The sequence below is a fragment of the Cupressus sempervirens genome, chromosome 1, assembly GCF_028749045.1.
Source record: "Cupressus sempervirens isolate cs-2001-9-10 chromosome 1, ASM2874904v1, whole genome shotgun sequence".
Taxonomy (NCBI): Eukaryota; Viridiplantae; Streptophyta; class Pinopsida; order Cupressales; family Cupressaceae; genus Cupressus; species Cupressus sempervirens.
This window is the reverse complement of record NC_143118.1, coordinates 199,298,451-199,317,726: the sequence shown is the minus strand read 5'-3', so window position 1 is coordinate 199,317,726 and position 19,276 is coordinate 199,298,451. Positions and strand designations below refer to the sequence as shown.

General features: G+C 36.0%; 1 pseudogene across 1 annotated transcript; it reads left to right on the top strand.

Annotated features, from left to right (window-relative positions):
* The first annotated feature begins 1,612 nt into the window (after positions 1 to 1,612).
* LOC149576811 (putative RNA methyltransferase At5g51130 pseudogene) lies at positions 1,613 to 18,955 on the top strand (annotated as a pseudogene). Its single transcript, XR_016362302.1, has 2 exons — positions 1,613 to 1,747; positions 17,633 to 18,955. The product of XR_016362302.1 is annotated as a putative RNA methyltransferase At5g51130 pseudogene (transcript).
* Positions 18,956 to 19,276: the final 321 nt, after the last annotated feature.

Here is a 19,276-nt window from a genome sequence, read left to right as displayed (position 1 = left end):
AAGCCCCTTAAGCTCATCAATTGATAAGTAGGAGATAATTTCCATAGTAGTGATTCAACATGAACCCATCTTTCATGAGAATAAATTGAACACTTAGCACTCGTTGGATCCAGGCGATGCTCATAGGGTGAAGCACCATGACTTCTTGAGAGGTCACCCATCCCAGTACTACTCCAGCTTGAGCGCACTTAACTACAAAGTTTCCTCCATGGTTAAACCCAAAGCTTGCAACCCCATTTGCAAAATCTTCACCAAGTGTTGTGCCTTATGAACCAGTCATTAGAAAGCCCCTTAAGCTCATCAATTGATAAGTAGGAGATAATTTCTACAGTAAGTCAAATTGTGATATTGCTATCAGGATTTAACTATGTGATTTTGAGTCAAACTCATTGACTCATGTTTAATGAGTAGTGATTCAACATGAATCCATCTGTCATGAGAATAAATGAGATTAAAATGTGTGATTTTGAGTCAAACTCATTGACCCATGTTTCATGAGTAGTGATTCAACATGAATCCATCTATCATGAGAATACATGGGTCAATGAGTTTGACTCAAAATCACACAATTAAATCCTGATAGCAATATCACAATCTTTGGTAAGAAAAATGATTTAGTTATTATTGATTAGACATGCATTTATGTCTCAGGTCGTGAGGTGGAAGATAACATAATTACTTTTTGGAAACTTCAATTAATTTGTCACAATTGTGAAAAAGATGAAGTTATCATTAATTGCATGTCATTATTGTTGTTGGAAAAATATGTGTATTTTTGTTAAGGAAAATTAATTTTTCTCCCTACCAAAAAATAGTATGGACCAATAGGATGAATACAAAATGTCATTTATAAAATAAGAAAAAATGAAAAATAGATATACACATTGTAAGTTCCATATAAACTTTTAAATTCTTTCATTTGATTGGTTAATCTAATTGATAAATTGCATTCAATGAATACAATAGTATCGTGCCAAAAGTAGGAACTAATAATAATATGTAATTAAATATTATGTGTTAAAAAAATATAAATTCAATATAAATTAGCAATATATACTAAAATCTACAATTAATTAAACACGTTTCTAATTTCACAATTTCATATTTTTTTGTTTTTATTTAAAAAATATTTTAGATTAATATAAATATAATATTATGAATAATATTAAAATACAAAAATAAAAACTATATATATATTATAAAATAGCATATATTTATCATAAATATCATATATATAAATATTATATTGTTTATAATAAAATTTGACAGTTTATTAATAATTGTAAGTGTCAAATTTTGTGATATTTTTTCTATCTCATATAAAATGGCCTCATATTTGTTTGACCAAATCATTTTAGAAATAGATTATTATTTTTATTAATAATTATTCTCTTTTCATAAAAATATTTTGTTTTGAAAAGAATAATAATAAATATTATAATTGATAGAGTTTAATTAAATAAAACACAAATAAATATCTCCTACTTATTGTGGGTTAACTCCTAGCACTAGTCTCGCCCTAAGCTTGCATAGGCCATTCGGCATCCCTAGGCTTAGGTCATGGGGACAGCGCATGTAAAAAATAAAAATAAAAAATCTCCTACTTATTACTACAGTATTGCCAAATAATAGCTTTACCGTCCAACTTTATATGTTGAGAACCCTTTCATTTACAAAGCAAGCAACTGTAAACGCCAAAAACATTTGGAAGCGGAGCGGGACCTTGCAGTTCGGTTGTAATGAACTGGTATGACGGCTGTTGCCAAATGCCTTTTATTCTTGCACGATATTTGCTTATTTCAAAATTTGATGCTTCCTATGTTTTGTTACGAAAATTGTCGTTTACCCGTCTACAATTTTTTCTAACGAGGATGAATTTGAACCTCTTATACTTGCTTTGGGTTCTGAGGGTTTGATACATCTTGAAGCTTTGAGTAAGATTTGGGACGACCTTGCACTGTAACTGTTTTGATAAAATGTGTGGAAGTAATATTACGAAATTTAGTGTCTGCTCCATATTTGCATACTTAGAAATATTAAGCTTTAAACGACATGTCTTGTCATTTACAGACCTATTGTCTGCAATCCTTTTCCTTGCCAGAATGACTTTCAATCACGTATATGTGCATTGGATTCTTGGGTTTCAGGCCAAAGTTTTTTGAGTGTTGAGTTTGAGTTTTACAACTTGAAGTTCCCAGGGACGTATGGGACGAGGTTGCATGGGAACTGATTGATAAAACGATTTGATGAAATTAGAATGTAAATGGCAGACTGTTTAAAAATTTGTAAGAGACAAATGATTCATGGCTTTCGTATCAAGTTTTCTTCAAATCGATGCAAATATTTGGCAGAAAAATAAAGTACTGTGTAGTATGAAAACAGTGCTATCAATACAATACATGTGGGTATTTTATGGATACTGTGGTTTTTGGATTTATGGTGGTTTAAAAAGAAATCGTGGCTTGTAACTTTCTTTTAAGATCAGCAAGTGTTTTTTTTGTGCTTTTTATAAAAAATGTTTGTCTTATTTTTTCGTGTGAAGCAAGGTTTTTTGCTCGTGCAGTGGATTTTGCAATGTTAGAGTATCGTACAACAACGGTTTCCATGACTAGTAGTGGGGTTTTTAATGATTTTGCTCGATTCTATCTCAAAACTCATGCTTTTCTTTGTTATTTTCTGGTTTTTTAGTAGTTTCTATAACAAAACTGTCACTTGGGGGTTATTACAACTCTTCCCTCAAAATAAAGGTCTTGTGGATTTTTTCCCAAAGGTGTGCCTTTTCTTCTTCAACAAATTGCTTTGATAGGTTTTTAGTAAATTGTAGTCTCTTGCAAAATATTTCCGGTTGCACCTAGGTTTTTTTTTAAAGGTGAATGGTGTTCCTGGAAATGTATTGGAGTTTTTTGTGCAATCTGTTCACAAAATTGTGGGCGTTGTGATGCAGGACTTTAAACAAGGAACTAGAAATCAGTTTAACACACCGAAACACGAAAATACATCAGGCCTGCAACGTTTTTTCAACCAATTCTTCAGGGCCAAACATAGGACTTCTCAACAAGATTACGAGTGCCAACTTGGGGAGCAACACATCTTGTTACGAGACCACTGATCTGTAGACATCCAGGGTATGAGAGGACACCAAAACCGTGCTTCAACACTTTCCATCGATTTAAATTGCTTAATCATGCCACTTCCTCCAAATGAAGTAATGAGACCTACTAGCCCTGTCCACATGGGCTTATGCTCTCAACACTTAACCACAGATCTTGGAGACTAATGGACAACCTTGCTGGGCATCTTTTGACATGTCATGACACACAACATGACATCTTGAGCATTTGAAACTATGGATCAAAAACAGACTCTTGGAAGGCTTTTAAGGTCTAATAAGGCTTCTTTTGCACAGCAACTACCCCTTAATTTTCTAATACAATCAAATCAACACACAAAAGTAAGGAATCCACAGGTTTACAGTGCCTAAACTCCTCAGAATTACACTAGATTGAGAAAATGCACTCAGTCATTTTTCACCCCAAATCAGACCTAGGGCAAATCATTGTCAGCAATCATCAAATCTCATTTCAAAACCTCTACAATCTGATAGAGGAGACTCAGACCTTCCAAACGTCTCATTTTGGCAATTTTCTGATGGTGAACAGGAGTGGTATTAAAGGTTTTCTGTTGATACCTTTGTTATGAAGGGTTTCACCATTGATTTTAGAAAATTTCTTCAAACTTCTGTTATTCACCACGGCAGCCCACCAAACTTATATTATTGGAAGGATAATTCATTCTACTTTCAGGATATATAAGCCTTTTGAATAGATTCTACAACATGTGCTTGTGCCAAGCAAAAAGCAGGGATTGTTTTTGTAAAAAGCAGGAAAGCAGATTTTATTTCTTCGTGAACTCACAAATTTTCATCAACGACCTTGCCCCGAGTTTTAGAGGCTTTTCAAACTTATAACCTTCATCTCCAATGTTTCCTAACTGTCTTTTGAATGGGGAGATGGTTGGAGTATACAAAACTACATTGTTCGCAAAGAGAATTGCAAACGTTTGCAACTTTTACAATTTTTTTGATTTTTATAACATATCCCTAGTAATCTTGTCCAGATAACTTTGCTTGAGTCTAATTCATCCTAGATATATCTAAACTAGGCCAAAAAGCCTTCGTGCATGATGAATAGCTACAGTGACAACTTTTGTCAACCCAATGGCAACATTTGCAGTCAACGGATAACTTTGCACCAGACTTTAACAAAGGACTCAAAAACTCCTACTTGCACCCTAGACACTCTAAGGAGAACCCAGAATCACTTATTACAATCATTTTGCCCTCATTAGGTGTAATTTGAACACTTTTGACCTGATTAGACCATTCAGGTCCACATAGGCCTACAAGAGCTCATTGGCTTCAACTGCTTGACAAATGATTATAAATGATTATAACTGATTTCAATTGAAATAAGAATGGTCCTTAGGACCTTATTAGTTCATCAAAAATACCAAACCAAACACCAAACATAAAGCACAAATAGAGGCCTTGATGAGTCATCAAGTACACAGGGTGCTCCTGCACCACGCAAACCCTCCGTAAAGGATTCATGTCCAATGAGTTAAGACCTGTAGCAGCTCCATCTTGCCTTCCATATGCATACTCACCTGCAAATCGGTTTCCTTGGTGTAAACTCTGAAACCTTGCATCATACCCAACGGTTCCTTGATCTGCCTCTCTCTTGGGTGCACTTTCATGCTTGTATCTGCCCTCAACCTCTTGTCTAGTTTGCCTTTTCATGACTATCATTAGACCATCTGATTTATCAGCATCATATGTTTTCTAACCTGCAATTTCAACTTGCTCCATAGCCTTGTTCTCCACCAAGGAACGCACCATTGATCCTGTCATAATTTTTGTGTGCCAATCGACTATCCAATCGGTCTTCATATCTGATTTAATCTTGATACCTACAACTTCTTTGTTTTCACCATCCTCAAGCCTTAGGCTCAGTCTTGTCCCTCTCTTTCTCATTCCCTGCAAAGGAGTTAACTTGAATGTCTTGCCATCTTTCTTGACAAACTAAGTGTTTTCTCTTCCATCATACAATGACTCCTGTCAATTTGCCATGGTTTCCCCAATAGAAAATGCCAACAATCCATTCGTAGTTTTGTACTACCCAATTTGAAAATCCACACATGCTTTTTCATTCAATAAAATGGATTGACTATCATTTTCCCAAGAGGTTTTATATGCTGCTACATAAGATATCTTCTCTAGTTTCAACTTATCTACCATCTCCCTAGACATCATGTTATGCTGTGAACCTGAACCAATGACAGCTTTACATACTTTACCTCTACACTTTCATGAAGTTCTGAATAAACTCCTCCATTGACCATGTCTTTCTCCTTGGATGGCTACAACAAGGTTCTTGTCAGCATCAAAGCTTTTCCTACTTCTGCATCACAATCAAAACTAGGAAAGTTCACTCTTCTGATGCAGGAGCATCTTGCATGGAAAATTTATTGAAAAAAAAAAAAAAATTTGGAAAAAAAAAATTGTGGAGGAGAGAGAAAGTGACGAAGATTAGAGGAGAAATAATAAAAAAAATAAAAAAAAGGGAAAAAGGAGAAAAGAAAGGAAAAGGTGATTTCTATTTTCGAGGTGCATAGGTGGCATAATAGGAAAAAATAAAATAAATGGTTGTCATTCCATTTATTGAGGTGAGTGGGTAGAATTCTAGAAAGTTATGAATATTGTAGAAAGTTTTGGAAGTTGTAGAAGGTTGTGGAGGAATTCTAGAAGGTTGTGGATAAGTCATGCATGGGGTGGTAAGTGCCTATTTAAGCAAGGCATATGAGCATTTCTAAATCAAGCTCAAGGGGAAGCTTGAGAAGTGGAAGCTCGAGGAGTAGAAGCTCAAGGAGAAGCTTGAGGAGTAGCTTGGAAAGCTTGGAAGGCTTCAAGGTGTGAAAGAGGAGGAGGAAGTGAAGAGTGAGTTTTCCTGAGTCTGTGGACAGAGCGCCGAATGTGAGGCAGTTTACAGCAGGATTATGGTGAAGTTGTGAGTGTGTAGACAGAGCGCCGAATGTGAGGCAGTTTACACTTGGATCTTGGATTAAGTTTGTGAGAAGAGCTAGTGATTGCGGTTTAGAAACAAGGAGGTTGCTTGGTGGCTTGTGAGCACAAGTTGAGATCTCAGAGATTTCTACCAGAGTGTGGATCTGGACTAGCTTGGGTTTGGATTGGATCTTGAGAGATCTTGCAAAAATGTTATTGTAATTGATATTGGATTTTCAAGTATAATAAAAGAGTTCTTTGGGAAGCATTTTATTTTCTTGGTCTTTATATTGTTGCATTCTTGGGTGTGAGTTGGTAAGGGTGGTGTGGCCCTTCATCAGTGGTATTAGAGTCGTCCTTCATCATCTTCCTTCTTCCTTGTCTTGCACTATTTGAACCCTTCTTTCCTTCTTCCTTTCACCGCCACTTGATGTAGACCCTTGCTTCTCAGGACACTTGAATGCCGGGTGTCCAAATTCATTGCAATGGTAGCATTTTCCTGAAAGTGTATTGGAACTTCTACTACCTCTTCCAAAGCTGCCCCTTGAACCTCTGAAACTCCCTCTCTGCATGCAACTTGATCCTTGCCCATGCTTGAGTCTCCTTGGTCCTTGTTGGTTTGCCTCTTCCTCTATTAGTGCTTCCTCTACCTCCTCCTTGCCTCTTTTGCTTCCTCTTCAACTTCTCTTCAGCACTGATTGCAAGCTGAAAACAATCTCCACGGGTTAATTACATGGATTAATTATTAATTGCTTAATTTTTTATTGTTTTTATTATCTAATATTGCTGATTCATTGATCAACAAGTTTAAGATGGTATTTACAATAATGAAACAAGTATATATATGAATTAAAAATAATAATAGAATTGTATATACATTAGTTATCGTTCATGACATCCTAACACCATTGCAACAATCTATAGTGGTAATAAGAGAACAACTAAATGCTAGGGTATTTGGCGTAGAGACCTGGTGCCAAAGCTGCAGCTGCTCATGTGAGGATTTGGATTGGTATGACAACGTCAAATATATTAAAATCATTTCTCAACAATGCTACAAATTGCAACTATTGCCTGCCTTTTTTAGAACTGCAATCACCACTTCTTTTGAAGCTCAAACCTCTTGGAAACTCTTTGGTTCTTCACCAAATAGCACAATTTGCACCTCTGTCTGAAGCCCACAGGCAAACAACAATTCAACTGAGCTTTCAGTCTCAAAATTGCACAAATGCTGGAATATTAATGTCCTCCAATGCTGGAATTCATTGAAACCTTAGGTTTCATGGTCAAAACCCGAGAACTCTCAAAAACAAAAGTCAATTGACAATAGCATAGTGCATTCAACTTCCTTCATTTGGCTTTGCTATTTCCTCAAGATGGTTCAGTCGTGAAGCTTCCACAATAAGTCACATTAATGACTTGTAAAATTGCTTTCAATTAACTTTATAAATATCCTTACTTTGGGTGCCAATTTCAATAAAGTATTTAATGCTTATTAATGAGGTCTTATGGCCCTAGTTACTTTATGAACTTTATACATAGTAACACGGGGATGCGTCCCCCCCCCTTTTGCCCCACGTCTCGGAGACGAGGACGCATTGGGGACTCCCTTCCCTCGTCCCCAGTGGTGCCACTAGATTCCGCCACCTCCACCGAGGATGGGGGATGTCTCGTGTTGATGATTGCTTCGACTATTTATGTCTATATTCGATGTTCCTATTTAATGCAATGTTCAAGTATTTACTCTTTTACATCTTTATATCTTATATTGCAATACATCTTTTCATAACTAGCATTTTAAGTATCATATGTATAAGTATATACCAAAGTAACAAGAATTGGTATCAGCAAGGCTGAATCGAATCGCGAATCAGCCATGAATCGGAATCGAATCAGCCACGAATCGGCAAATTTGAGAAACCCTTGAAATTTAGAGATTTTAACAATTTAAAACTTATTTCATGCACCGTTTATTGAATATAACTTAAACACACTATGACATCATCAAATAGAAGTTAACATACATAAACATGGAACATAAATGATAAATCCATCATGCACGTAACTACGTTACACGTAAAATGTAAATTGTAGCTGAAGTAAATAGAAATCGCAAGATCATAATGAGTCAAATCATAGAATGTATGTAAGATGAAGATCCATAAGACATCAAATCATAAATGTATGTAAGATGAAGATCCATGAAATGTATGTCTATTAGTATCTGTAAACAAAATGAAAAAAATTGACTTGACTTTTGCCTATCTGCACTGTCGATTTTTCGTGATTCACAAAGGTGATTTTGGCAATTTTTTGCATGAATTGCATGAATCGACAATTCATGCAATGAAATCGTTGATTTGGTTCACCGTTTCAAAAAAATTAGGAACCATGAATCGAATTGCCAAACCAGCGATTTCATGGTGGTTCTCGTTACTATGGTATATACAACCCCTCCCTCACCGCCGTCCCCAAATTAAGGTTCCTCTATCCCCTCATCCGAGATACATGCACCCCTGTTCCACCACTCCCCCATCCCCCAAGGCAGTGTAACTATGACTTTATAATGGACTTCAATAATTGCCTTTGTATTTGACCACAGGTTATGTCATGATGAAGGTGTACTTTTTATTTAATTATAACAACTTCTCATTTAATAGCACTTTATAAAGTTTAATAATAACTCTGATATCACCATTAATAAATGACTTCATTAATGCCATAATAATTTTTATATCTCATTGAATTCTTCTCATCACTTCATTTCATCTTAACTTGTTGGTCAACCATTGTTTCCAATTTCACAACCAACTGTTGTACTAAAATTATTAAAGGTCCATCTCTAATAACCCTTGGCTTTCTATAACTTGTAAATCATTGACTATGTGATTAACAAAGACACCAAGACTCAAGAGTCAACACTACAACTAAGGCCAGTCTAGGTGCCTTGCCAAATGTAGAAATGTTGGATAAATGACTCACTATAAATAGGTGTACCAAACTGACCCAAACGAAGAGCAATTTTGAATGCTTCCAACTCTGGAAGAAAAAGAGCTTCCCGTTTTGCCAACTAAGGCCCTTTACTCCATTGACTTAGCCTACAATAGCTACTGATAGTCTAATCCAAACCACCGATATGGTGAGCCAAAAAGAGGACATTACAGTCTGCCCTTAAATGACTTGTCCCCAAGCAATCCCAGAAACAAATAATATGCCAATTCACTCATATCCCAAGGGTAGAACTGTGCAATGTCCCTCTGATCATCAACTCTCCCGTAACATCAACACCAATACTACTGATGTGACCTGCCAAACTAAATCTAATCCAACTGTAGATGTCATAGGAGTGAACATCTAATTTGGAAGCAACTCAGAAGGTTGACAAAGCTTGCTTCTCAAAATTGTGTAAAGTGAGTTGTCATACACACTGTCCAACATCTAATTTGGAAGCAACTCAGAAGGATGACAAAGTTTGCTTCCTAAAATTGCGTAAAGTTAGTTGTCATACACACTGTCCAACATATGCACAACTAAACCATGCATCTGAAATGGGTCATGCACAGGAGGATCAAAGGAAACACTGAAGGTACTCCTTACTGTGGAAACTCCTAGAAATTCCTTAGCGAGACTTGTCTAGAATTCTGATGCATTGGTAGGACTCCAATCATCACGAACACTCATCTCAGGTTAGTGATCAACATCAACCTGGAAAAATGGATTGTCATAAGACAGTGTTGCTTCTATGTCAAACAAACGATTATTCACAAAGTGGACCTCACTACTTTGATGATTTGTACTGTATATCTCTATTAGAGACCTGATATGTGCTATACTGGTGAATTATATTTTACTCCTCTGACATGGGATTATCCCAACCAAATGTAGCCAACACCTTACAGGCAACATCAAAATGCTGTGTCTGGCAAGCATGCAGTCATTAACCTTAAGTTGCACAACTAAGTGATGAGTGATGCAGAGCATCTTACAAAACCCATCAATCTCCTAGTATCCTACCAATCCAATCAGCATTTCATCATCATCAATACCCATTTCAACACATTTGAGGCATCATCTTATTCCATGATGATCTAATCAAATTCTCAGTCAGAAATCCTTTCCTAGGATTCAATCATTAGACAAAAATCAAATAACATCATGACCATGACATCAATATCTCAAAAAAAATTCCATTTGGTTTCATTACTCCATGTCTCTTAAGATGTCCATACCTGGTTCTCCACATTAGGTTTTCCTTCCATAAGCCTTTCTCATACTTGGTTCTCCACATTAGGTTTTCCTTCCTTAAACCTTTTTCATAACCTTATAACACAACAATGACCTCATTTGATCCTTTACCATTCACCATAGGAGCCTTACCAATACTGCTCTTTACCTCACATCAATCTGCTGCTACAAACTTTGATTGCCCTTCATAACAGTCCTTCATTGTCCATGTTCTTATAATGACCCTGCATTCAAAATCACCTTCACCCTGCATACAAGAACTCCCTTCCATGCTATTCAATACAAAATACATTCATCCAACTAATTATTTGATCACTTATTTTAATGGATAACAAAAACAAGCTTATGACTGTCCACATTCAGGCAGTTTATGTAGATCCTTACAGAGTCACCTGTAACTTTCAAATCGAATATAATTTGGAAAATCTCTTCGGTCAGGATCTATATGATTAGGTTTTCACCAACACATTCAAATTTCAGCAAAATCCAACTGTTTAATTGAGAGATACACCCCCCGTATATAGACCCATTTTTACTGTCATGAGAAGTTCAAAACAATTCATTCCTTATGCTGATAGGCATCAGATATCTTCCAAAATACAAAATCACTTGATATGAAACCAAATCCATTTGAAAGCGTATCCAATATACTATGAAATACCATAGGTGCAATTGGTCCCAAAGGTGAAATCAAATGATTTTGATTAAACATTCAACAAACTCCAGTTGGTGAGGGTTTTAAACTGCTTTTACAAAAAAAACCATAACTTTAGTTATACTCAATGAAAAACCCTCAAAGCTGATTCACATATCTTTCCAATGAGTCCATTTAGAGTTCACAGAAGCGATTCACAGCGCTTCTGTATGAGTTCATACCAAACATTTCTTTATGACTATTTTCAGGAAATCTTGAAATTGCAATCCATAAGATGCTTGTAACTTTCTCAAATATACATGAAATTAACTCAAACGACAAGCAATGGAAAGCTTATTCATTGTCCTACTCTACCATGTTAACAATGCATTGTTTTCAGGCTGTACATGACCGTACAAGGCCTGGAAACAGCAAAAGAACAAAAAAACAAATCAAGTATAAAGTGCTCCAAAAGATCTGAATTGTTTACTTTCCTTACATTCATGTTTGGTTTGAATTTACAAAGAGTTTTATAGCCTCCATGACAGTTGGGACCATACAAGTACCACCCATGACCATTTGACTTCCTTTTACAACTTTTAATGCAATTTTGCATTATTGCATTTTTGCAACCTTTCATCATCTTAACAACTTTATGACTTTTGACGAATATGACTCCATAGCTTTGCATAAACTTTCAAGACATGTCCAAATGACCATCTAACAAACTTTTACATGCTTACTATTCTTTTAAGGGTCATTTTACAACTTTTGACCCATTGAACCAATTAGGACCTTAAGTAGGACAATGTGGACAAAATTACATTTTTTATTACAACTTTCTTTACAATTGGATTCCATTACAAAACATATGAATGAACATAGAACATAAAAATATCCCTTAGGATCTCCTGTAGCCATCCGATGCCTAGGTGCCCCTGCACCATACTCTTGGCCTTCAAAAGTTTCCAAGCCCCTTGGAAACATGGAACCAATAACCTGCAAGGAAAAAAATTTAGACCAAAATCTTTGTTGTCTGCTTTCATTATCTCTTTCTCTTCATGCCTTTTATCACCATCCTTTTTTTCTTCAAGGACACAAGACTGTCCTTGCTATAACCTTCTCAAGTACTCTTGTTAGTGGAGCATTAATGGCTGCAACCTGATGGTGTCTTAGCAGTCAATAATTGATCTTCCCTTTGCTGCTTCAAACTCACCAAAACAACTCACCCTCCTGCCTCACTTAGGAGTTCCATCCTTGCCTCTCACCCTAGTCTCTTGGCACCCAACTGGACCCTTCCTTGGCCCTGGACCATCTTTTGGCCCTAGACATACTACCTTGTCTGTACCCAGACAAACTAGCTTCCTCTTTGCAGCTGGTGGATAAGCACCTGCAACCAAAACCATTAGCAGACTAAAATATCAAACAATTTATCGACCCAGATCTTTTGTTGAGCTCTAGTACCAATATGATGCAGAGCATCTTACAAAATCCATCAATATCCTAGGATCCTACCGACCCAATCAGCATTTCATCATCATCAATACCCATTTCAACACATTTGAGGCATCATCTTATTCCATAATCATCTAATCAACTTCTCAGTCTGAAATCCTTTCCTAGGATTCAATCACTAGACAACAATCAAATAACATCATGCCCATGACATCAATATCTCAAAAAAAATTCCATTTGGTTTCATTGCTCCATGAAACAATTTCAAGCATACAATACAATCCTTTTCAACCATACAATACAATCCTTCACTTTCCCTTTTCTCTAAGATGTCCATTCTCAGTTCTCCACATTAGGTTTTCCTTCCATAAGCCTTATATCATAACAATGATGTCATTCAATCTTTTACCGTTCACCATAGGAGCCTTACCAACTCTGCCCTTTACCTCGCATCAATCTGATGCTACAAACTTTGACTGCCCTTCATAACAGTCCTTCATTGCCCATGTTCTTACAATGACCCTGCATTCATAATCACCTTCACCCTGCATACAAGAACTCCCTTTCCATGTCATTCAATACAAAATACATTCATCCAATTAACTATTTGATCACTCATTATAATGGATAACAAAAACAAGTTTATGACAGTCCACATTAAGGCAGCTTTTATTGACCTTTACACAGTCACCTGTAACTTTTAAACCGCACATTATTTGGAAAATCTCTCTGGTTAGGATCTAGAAAATTAGATTTTCACCAACATATTCCAATTTCAGCAAAATCCAACAGTGGAATTGAGAGGTGGACCCTTTGTACAGAGATCCATTTTTGTTGTCATGAAAAGTTCAAAACAATTCATTCTTTATGCTGATAGGCATTAAATATCTTCCAAAATACAAGACCCCTTGATATGAAACCAAATCCATCTGATAGAGTATCCAATAAGGCAGCTTTTATTGACCTTTACACAGTCACCTGTAACTTTTAAACCGCACATTATTTGGAAAATCTCTCTGGTTAGGATCTAGAAAATTAGATTTTCACCAACATATTCCAATTTCAGCAAAATCCAACAGTGGAATTGAGAGGTGGACCCTTTGTACAGAGACCCATTTTTGTTGTCATGAAAAGTTCAAAACAATTCATTCTTTATGCTGATAGGCATTAAATATCTTCCAAAATACAAAACCCCTTGATATGAAACCAAATCCATCTGATAGAGTATCCAATATGCTATGAAATAACATAGTTACAATTATGTCTAAAGGTGCAATCAAATGATATTGATTGAACATTTAACAAACCCCAATTCGTTAGGGTTTTAAAACTGCTTTTACAAAAAACACCATAATACTCAATAAAAACCCCTCAATCCAGTTGCAAATTTAAGCTGATTCACATATCTTTCCAATAAATTCATTTAGAGTTCACAATGCTTATGTATGAGTCCGTATCAAACATTTCTTCATGACTATTTTCAGAAAATCTGGAAATTGGAATCCATAAAATGCTCATAACTTTCTCAAATATACATGAAATTAACTCAAACCAAAAGCAATGGAAGGCTTATTCATTGTTCTACTGTACCATGTTAATAATACTTTGTTTCCAGGCTGTACATGGCTGCACAAGGCTTGGAAACAACAAAAGAACTTAAAAAACCAATCAAAACAACTAGTATGAAGTGCTCCAAAAGATCTGAATTGTTCACTTTCCTTCCATTCATGTTTGGTTGGACTTTACAATGAGTTTTATAGCCTCCTTGATATTTGGGACCATACGACTACCACCTATGACCATTAGACTTCCTTTTACAACTTCTAATGCAATTTTGAATTATTGCATTTTTGCAACTTTTCATCTTCTTAACAACTTTTATGACTTTTGACAAATATGACTCTATAGCTTTACATAAAACTTCAGGACATATCCAAATGACTGTTTAACAAATTTTTACATGCTCACTATTCTTTCAAAGGTCATTTTACAACTTTTGACCCATTGAAGCAATAAGAACCTTAACTAGGACAATGTGGACAACATTACATTTTTTATTACAACTTTCTTTACAATTGGATTCCATTAAAACATATGAATGAACATAAAACATCAAAATATTCCTCAGGGTCTCTTGCAGACATCTGATGCCTAGGTGCTCCTGCACCAATGAGGAATTTGAAACTTACTTAATCTGATGCAAGCTCTCTGAATCAAAGTCTGCATTGTGATATGACATTGTATTTACAACACTTACCTCATAATCAACGTGTGATATCATCAATGCACACATCAACATCCAATGTCATGCATTCAAGCACCTCAATGGATGACTCAACTGGTAAGGTAGAAGCTGCTGATATGACAATATCTTCACACACTTCTTCCAAGATAGCTGCATGTCTGTCTAAAACTCGATTTGGTGACTTCTTACCAACCATTGAGATTTTTGATTTATTTTCCCGGGTCTGATTTGCAAAATCACACTAGGTTGTTGCCTGCATTTGTATCGCAGAACTCATTTGTAACATCCAAATCTTAAGTGTCAACAGTGGGGAACTCCATATAACCATCTTTCATGGGATGATTGCTATCTCATGAGTAGTCTTAATATAATGACTGCTGCTATAAAATTCAGAACTGCTAATGTTCACATCTTCCTCATATTTCACCCTCCTACCACCAAACACCATTTGTCTATTGCCACACAATCCAACTCTTTTTGTAAATACGTCACAAGCTATCCTATGATGTTGTTTCTTTACTGAACCAATCATACTAAATAGCCTTGGATGAAAGTGCATAAAATGATAGAAACATAAATCTCTCTTAACATATTGAGGAAGAGCGTTATATTCCTCAAACATGCTAAGCACTTCATCCCCTTTGTCTTCCATGATTGAACAACTGCAAGTGTGTTGATCACTCAAGTATCATCTTTAAGAATTCAATGAATTTTTTTATTTCCAATCCCCCCAACAAGATGTCAGGAAACCGCTCTGATACCAGTGTAAAGAGCCCTGCTGGCTTATCTGCATCTCTTGCTTAAAAAATGATCTTGTTGATTTTGGACTCGAGAAATATTGTCAAACAGTTTGCATACAATCTTTTATCTTCCTGGTGTGTTTCAGTCTCTGATTGTTCTGGCATGGATTGATATCAAATATGCACTGAATACTTACGAATGACTATTAAGATGTCTGCACAGATAACTAATATGCAAGAGTAATTCATTTTGTATTTTTCAGATGCATATATATGGCCTACACGTGAAAATGTGTAATTACAGCAGCTAGGCAATAATACAAACACTTGGCATGCAACTTTCAGCAGGTAGACTATAATGCAAACACTTTGAATGCAACTTTTAAGGGATGGAAAATATTTAATTTCATATGAGAAATATATAGAAGCTCTTTTATGCCCAAACATACCTGGAAAGACAAGCTGTCCCTTTCTTATGAAATTTGGAAATGCACATTTATCCATGAATATGACAATTGAAAGTGATCGATCAGCTTATTCACTGGTTTTTCCACCATGAAATCAACTAAATCCCCACACCATTGTAGCTGTCCATAGTGGTGATAAGAAAGCAACCAAATGTTAGGTGATGTAGCTTAGATACTTGATGCCAAAGCTGCAAGGGCTCATTGGAGTCCTGAGATTGGTGTGGCAGCCTCAAATATATTAAAATCAGTCTTCAACAATAATGCAAATTGCATCTACTGGTCAGCCATTGCTATAACAGCAACCACCTCTTCTTTTGAAGCTCAAACCCTCTGGAAACTCTTTGATCCTTCACCAAATAACACAATCTAGACCTCTGTCTGAAGCCCACAGGCAAGTAATAATTCAACTGATCTTTACTATTCTCAGAATTGCACACACTGCGAAATTAACAGGTCCTCCTATGATGGAATTCACAAAAACTCTAGGTTTCATGGCTTGCAGCCCAAGAACTTTAGGAAAGAAAAGCCAATTGTCAATAGCATAATGCATTCGATTTCCTTTCTTAGGCTTTTATATTTCCTCAATATTGTTCAATCATGAAGCTTCCACAATAAGTCACGTTAATGACTTATAAAATGACTTTATAAATAATCCTTGCATTGGGCACCAATTTCAATAAAGTGCTTAGTGCTTATTAATTTTGTCTCATGCCTTACTTCATGAACTTTCTAAATGGACTTTAATAATTGCTCGTGTTGACCACAGGTTATGTCATGATAAAGGCATACTTTTTACTTAATTATAATGGCCCCACTTAATTGGACTTTTAAAAGTCAAATAACTTTATAATATAACCATTAATAAACAATTTCATTAATGCTATTATAACTTTAATGTCTCGTTGAGTACTCATTATCTCTGTTTCCCATCTGAACTTGTAGGTCAACCACTGCTTCCATTGGGCGACTGACTGCCTTACTAAAAATAGACTATAGGAAGTGTCCATATTTATCAACCCTCGACCTACTATAATTAGTAAATCCCTGAATACCAGATTAACAAGATACCAAGGGCCAACACTTTAATTGGATCAATGACCTACTATAAATAGTAGGCGTATGAAACTAACCCAAACAAAGAGCAACCCTAAACACTTCTGACCTCCGGAAGGGAAAGAGCCTCTTGTTCTGCCATCTGGGACCCTCTACCCAACTGACATAGTCTACAAGGGCCACTAGTAGGCTAATCCAAACCACCAACCGTAGTGAGCTAAAAAGGGGACATTATAGGTAAGATGTCCGTGACTATGTTCCTGTTGCAATTGTTGGATTAAATGTTTATGAATTGTTTTTTGATTATTAATTATTTGGAGGTTGCTATTATCATTAAAGGTTGCTGCTGATGCTTGTTACACAACTCAGAAATTTTGTTCGAATTGCTGTTCCACCAAAGCTGTTTGACAAAATGTATGAGCACTAAATTTGAAACCTTCATGAGTTTCTTAAGCTATTTGGTAGAGGCCATCATATCATTGGTAGGATCCTTGTGCAATTGAAGCATGATGCCTGTTGCTGTATACCTTTGTAGCTTTTATTAAGGAACCAGATTTAACAATGGGAAGTGTGTTTTCTATGAGTTTTTTTTTGTCATTCTTGCCTGTTGTAAAAATGTGAATGATGTGATTCTGAAGCTGAGATATATGTACATTTCTAGAATTTGCAGTAAACCATGATTTCCTTTCTAAAATAAAAATGCTGATATTTGTTTTGTGAGCACTTGAACAGGTGAGATTACAATAGAAAATAACACAGCCATGGTAATGGAGCAAAGACCTAAAATAAACAAAAGGAAAGGTGAAGGGAAAAATTCATCTTGTCAACTGACAGAGTCGAAGAAGAAAAGATTTGTTCATATTTATGGCAACTACCACAGTTACTATAACTACCGTGTTGATCAGGCTTTGGATGAAGACCCAAGGATGAAGGTTCTAAGGAAGGAGTGGTTTGTAGACAAGGGCTGCCTGGATATTGGCTGCAATGAGGGTTTCATTACAATCAGCATTGCACAAAAGTTTGCATGCAAAAGTATCACGGGCATAGACATTGATGACAGGCTAATATGGAAAGCAAGAAGTCACCTCAGAACAGTTGCTGGTGTTAAGGAAGCCATAGGAAGAACTAAACAATCTGAGAAGGAAAAACATGAAGTGCATGCTAATGAAGGTGAAGATAGAAACACGGAAGAACAATCATATAAAGGTGAAGATAGAATAAATGGATTGGAAAGGCCAGAAAGAAGGGAGCAATCATGTGAAGATGATATGAGAGAAAATGGATGTCAGGTTATTGGTAGGACGAAACAGTTATCCAAAGTTGAAAAGAGTGCAAATAAAGTGGAAATCTTATGCAAGAAATCTGTCAGTGATAGAATAAGCATGTTATCACAGGACAACGTATCAGAAAATGTTGAAGGAAGACTCACAGATCAGAGTTTGCTTGAAAGAGTTTGCTTCAGAACTGAAAACTTCATTCGAAAACCCTATTCTGAGTTTGATGCTAAATATGATACAGTGCTCTGCTTGAGTGTCACCAAATGGGTCCACCTAAATTGGGGTGATGCAGGTTTAATTTTTCTATTTGCAAAGATTTGGCAAGTGCTTAGGCCAGGCGGCATTTTGATTTTAGAGCCTCAACCATGGAAATCATATGAAAGAAACCACCTTGTCTCTGAGGCCGCAGCAGAAAATTACCACAATATTGTGTATAGGCCAGACACTTTTAGGGATATTCTACTTGACAAGATTGGTTTCAGATCAATGGAAAGAATCAGCACGGAGGTGCCAAATAGTACGTCTGGTTTTAACAGGGCAATTTATATGCTTGAAAAATGAATCATAGGTTCTGGCTGAAGAAATAATCTCATGTTAATTTTTCTCATAGCAACAGGAGTTCATTTTGTATCTCTTTGCATTCTCTTAAAAAAGGATGCTGGTCTGAACAAACGGTTACTAATGATTAATTAAGAGGCGGCATTTTTGTTTCTAAGAAGAAATGTAGTCCTGAGAGAATTTTCTATTTACATCTCATATATATATATATATATATATATATATTTTTACAGGTTGTCCTCATTGCTAATATTACTATGAATTATACAAACCAAACAAGAAAGTTATGATGCATGCAAAAATATCCCGCAGGGCACAGGTGTCCATCCCATATTAAGGAAAGACACAATATTTCTTATTGCTATATTTCAATATGCTTATTGGGCATCTTCTATGGTTCAACGTAATTGGGGGAAACCAGTTGAATCGGCAGATTCGTAGAAAAGCGAACATATTAGAATCACAGCCAAGCTCAAATCCAATGTCTTGAGGGTAATGAGGAGGCTCATCGAGTCTCACAGAGGCGAATCTTCTGCAATGA